The following is a 5,258-nucleotide window of genomic DNA, read 5'->3' as shown; positions in this document are numbered from 1 at the left end:
ATTTTAATTTAAATCGTGATGGCTTGAGAAGGCTAAATTGATCTGTTTGCCGCTGGTCGCATTACTTTAAAAAAAAAAAAACTTGAATTGAACAAACAAAAAGTGTTCCAAATATATTTCTAAATTCACTTTATAAACTAAAGAAACGAAAATAAATGTAATCACTTTGCTATTAAAGACAGCAGCTGTGTAATGGGGAAGAGAAAGAGGAAAAAAGACAGGTTCCAGTCGGACTCGGGCCAGTAGTTCTGATGAGCTGTCCGACATTTTTGCAACGAATGTTTGTTTAATAGCCTATTTAACATTGTATTTAGGCTACTTTCTTATTTAAATATATTATTTCTTTAATTTATTTGAGCGTTTTTTGTTCACTGACGTAAGTGCTAAAATAAACAGGCACGTTTGTTAATAATGTTTGAGCCCAATTTATTTTGTGTTTCAAAATTATATACATATGTATTTATATATAGGCCTATGTACACAAACGTCAGTATATATATTTATAAATCACTTCGCTGCCGCTGTGGTAAAAATCTGCCTATTCAAAACTATAAGACAATTTTACCTCAGCATATAGCTCCTCTTTCTCCTTACAGTTGTGGTACGTTTTCGACACATTATGCTGACAAGACAGTTACTACAAAAACTCAAGAAGCATTTTCCTTCATCTCCACTATCAAACGACCCGTGTTTTGTGGTCACGCATTGGCTGTTGTGAAAGTACTGATAAGCACATAGCGTCATCATCGCGATTTAAAATCTTAAATATCAAACATGTTTGATTTGATCGGGGCAGCCCCGATCTGTGAGCTAGCAGATCGGGAGATGCAAGATTCGATCTTTGAACGCCTCACATTACAAGATAATCTGCGCCGAACATCGGGGCAGATCGAGGTGCTTGACAAGATTTTTGCTCCGATTCTCGGGAGGGGAAAATCGGGGCAAAATCGGGCTAAAACTCCTGTAGTGTGAGCCGGGCTTAGAGGCATTGTTTCTTGTAAGTAAGACATATGGCTTAATAAATTATGTTCTTGGGCATAATTTGCAAGCTAACATGCAGTAAAAGCTATAACCTACGTTTAACCTAAATATAAATGATTTTATTCAGTATTTTTGTGCGTCCTCTATAAAGCAACATTTATGAGTAGTGCGCATGCGCACAAATGCCTAAGGGAACTTTCGGAGTATAAGAGGGAAACTGCTAAATCAAACATAAAATACAGCGAAATGACAGGGAGCAAGAAAATATTACGTGAGTGATTAGGTGCTTTGTTCAATACAGGTGCATTTTTTTGAGAGCTCTAATCAGTTAAATAGCATAAGTTATTGGTGAGGTTAACAACAGCCGTACTTTGTTGAACTAACGTGGTTCAAATGATGAGACCATATGAAACAGTCTTTACTAGCTTATTCGTTTCCACAAAAATGCTGCACAAATAAGCAAGCATTTTAACGTTTTAAAAACACTAATCTACAATTATTGTTCAATCGCTGGAGTGTTTTATTTTTTATTATTTTTAATGCCTTTAAAATATGTAGTTTTGTGAACACGGACGAAGAAACGCCAGCCCCGAAGCTCATCCGTAAACCACATAAACAGCTCATATGCGCTTAATATAGCTCTTTAAAATGATATTCTGTTTACATTGTGTACAGTCGCTGGAGTGTTTTTATTTAAATGCTTTTAAAGAGGCTCAGTGATGTAGTTCGCAGACCGAGAGTTCGGAGCCTTGACTCTCATGTCAGTAAAACAGAAAACACTGGCTGAAGGCAGCTCTCTCCGTTTTAAATGAAACTGCTTGCAAACTCCTGAAATTAGCTCTTGTTCAAAGGGGTTGACGGAATGAAATCGCTGGAACATTTAAATTTTAAAAGGCCGTATTTATTTTCATTTTCCGCTCCACCCCTTCAGTGGAGTGGAATGGCCTAAACTGGGCATTATTTTTCGTACGTGACCTGTGGTTAGAAGCATTGTTTCTTGTTAGCAAGACATATGGCTTAATAAATTATGTTCTTGGGCATAATTTGCAAGCTAACATGAAGTAAAAGCTATAACCTACGTTTAACCTAAATATAAATGATTTTATTCAGTATTTTTGTGCGTCCTCTATAAAGCAACATTTATGAGTAGTGCGCATGCGCACAAATGCCTAAGGGAACTTTCGGAGTATAAGAGGGAAACTGTGCTAAATCAAACATAAAATACAGCGAAATGACAAGGAGCAAGAAAATATTACGTGAGTGATTAGGTGCTTTGTTCAATACAGGTGCATTTTTTTTGAGAGCTCTAATCAGTTAAATAGCATAAGTTATTGGTGAGGTTAACAACAGCCGTACTTTGTTGAACTAACGTGGTTCAAATGATGAGACCATATTCATGAAACAGTCTTTACTAGCTAATTCGTTTCCACAAAAATGCAGCACAAATAAGCAAGCATTTTAACGTTTTCAATACACTAATCTACTATTACTGTTCAATCGCTGGAGTGTTTTTATTTTTTATTTTTTAAATGCCTTTAAAATGTGTAGTTTTGTGAACACGGACGAAGAAACGCCAGCCCTGAAGCTCATCCGTAAACCATATAAAGCAGCTCATATGCGCTTAATATAGCTCTTTAAAATGATATTATGTTTACATTGCGTACAGTCGCTGGAGTGTTTTTATTTAAATGCTTTTAAAAGAGGCTCAGTGATGTAGTTCGCAGACCGACTCTCATGTCAGTAAAACAGAAAACACTGGCTGAAGGCAGCTCTCTCCGTTTTAAATGAAACTGCTTGCAAACACCTGAAATTAGCTCTTGTTCAAAGGGGTTGACGGAATGAAATCGCTGGAACATTTAAATTTTAAAAGGCCGTATTTATTTTCATTTTCCGCTCCACCCCTTCAGTGGAGTGGAATGGCCTAAACTGGGCATTATTTTTCGTACGTGACCTGTGGTTAGAAGCATTGTTTCTTGTTAGCAAGACACATGGCTTAATAAATTATGTTCTTGGGCATAATTTGCAAGCTAACATGAAGTAAAAGCTATAACCTACGTTTAACCTAAATATAAATGATTTTATTCAGTATTTTTGTGTGTCCTCTATAAAGCAACATTTATGAGTAGTGCGCATGCGCACAAATGCCTAAGGGAACTTTCGGAGTATAAGAGGGAAACTGTGCTAAATCAAACATAAAATACAGCGAAATGACAGGGAGCAAGAAAATATTACGTGAGTGATTAGGTGCTTTGTTCAATACAGGTGCATTTTTTTGAGAACTCTAATCAGTTAAATAGCATAAGTTATTGGTGAGGTTAACAACAGCCGTACTTTGTTGAACTAACGTGGTTCAAACGATGAGACCATATGAAACAGTCTTTACTAGCTTATTCGTTTCCACAAAAATGCTGCACAAATAAGCAAGCATTTTAACGTTTTAAAAACACTAATCTACAATTATTGTTCAATCGCTGGAGTGTTTTTTTTTTTTAAATTTTTTTTTAATGCCTTTAAAATATGTAGTTTTGTGAACACGGACGAAGAAACGCCAGCCCCGAAGCTCATCCGTAAACCACATAAACAGCTCATATGCGCTTAATATAGCTCTTTAAAATGATATTCTGTTTACATTGTGTACAGTCGCTGGAGTGTTTTTATTTAAATGCTTTTAAAGAGGCTCAGTGATGTAGTTCGCAGACCGAGAGCTCGGAGCCTTGACTCTCATGTCAGTAAAACAGAAAACACTGGCTGAAGGCAGCTCTCTCCGTTTTAAATGAAACTGCTTGCAAACTCCTGAAATTAGCTCTTGTTCAAAGGGGTTGACGGAATGAAATCGCTGGAACATTTAAATTTTAAAAGGCCGTATTTATTTTCATTTTCCGCTCCACCCCTTCAGTGGAGTGGAATGGCCTAAACTGGGCATTATTTTTCGTACGTGACCTGTGGTTAGAAGCATTGTTTCTTGTTAGCAAGACATATGGCTTAATAAATTATGTTCTTGGGCATAATTTGCAAGCTAACATGAAGTAAAAGCTATAACCTACGTTTAACCTAAATATAAATGATTTTATTCAGTATTTTTGTGCGTCCTCTATAAAGCAACATTTATGAGTAGTGCGCATGCGCATAAATGCCTAAGGGAACTTTCGGAGTATAAGAGGGAAACTGTGCTAAATCAAACATAAAATACAGCGAAATGACAGGGAGCAAGAAAATATTACGTGAGTGATTAGGTGCTTTGTTCAATACAGGTGCATTTTTTTGAGAACTCTAATCAGGTAAATAGCAGAAGTTATTAGTTGGTCATTAAAAACGGCCGTGCTTTGTTGAACTATGTGGTTCAAACGATGAGACCATATTCATGAAACAGTCTTTACTAGTGTGGCAAGGGGGGCGTGGTCCGGCAGAGCTGGCAGCGGGAGAGAAGGTTGGGAGACAAGCGGTGAGTAAGTAGGTCAAGTGCAAATTATTAACACCTGTGTTTGATTGCAGTAATTGGCATGGAGAGACTGCTTATAAGGAGAACAAAGAGAGAGACCAGATAGTAAGAGACCAGCAAGAGAGAGACTGGAGGTGCCTCGTCAGGCTGAGGAAAAGAGCCACGTCCAGAACTTTGTGTTGGAGAGAAATTTACTTTTTGAAAAGTCGCCGTGGGCGCAATTATTGTTTCTTTTTGTTTAAAAGAGCGAATAAAGCCTGGTTCTCTCTACCACCGACCTGCCCTCTTCCTTCATTCATCTGAACCTCTACCACACTGGTGCCGAAACCCGGGAGGAAGTGGGAACGCTACCGCCATCATGTCTTCTCCGTCAGGTTCGCCATTTGCGGAGGTCATCCACTCGCTCGCGGGCCTTCACCAAGAACACCATCAGGCGCTGTTGGACATGCGGGAGGACCAGGAACGTAGGTTTCAAGCCCTCGTTCGCACGCAGCAGGAGGACCGCGAGTTGTTCCGGAGCTGGATGGACCGGGAGGTTCGGGCTGGGGGATCCACATCTGTCCCAGCCCCACCAGCTCACATGCCTTTGAACAAAATGGGGCCGCAGGATGATCCAGAGGCATTCATCGACCTCTTCGAGAGGACTGCTGAGGCATGTGAGTGGCCGCGCTTGAACTGGCCCGTGCGCCTCATTCCGCTGCTTTCGGGGGAAGCACAGATGGCTGCACAGCAACTGCCAGTTCAGAACCTCCTTGTCTACGATGACCTAAAAAGGGCCATCCTCCAGCGGGTCGGCCTGAACCCTGAGCAGCACAGACAGCGATTCCGTTCGCTGGAG

Source organism: Garra rufa, chromosome 5 (assembly GCF_049309525.1).
Source record: "Garra rufa chromosome 5, GarRuf1.0, whole genome shotgun sequence".
In the NCBI taxonomy this organism is placed as follows: Eukaryota; Metazoa; Chordata; class Actinopteri; order Cypriniformes; family Cyprinidae; genus Garra; species Garra rufa.
The sequence above is the reverse complement of the archived record's forward strand: the minus strand, read 5'-3'. Positions refer to the sequence as shown.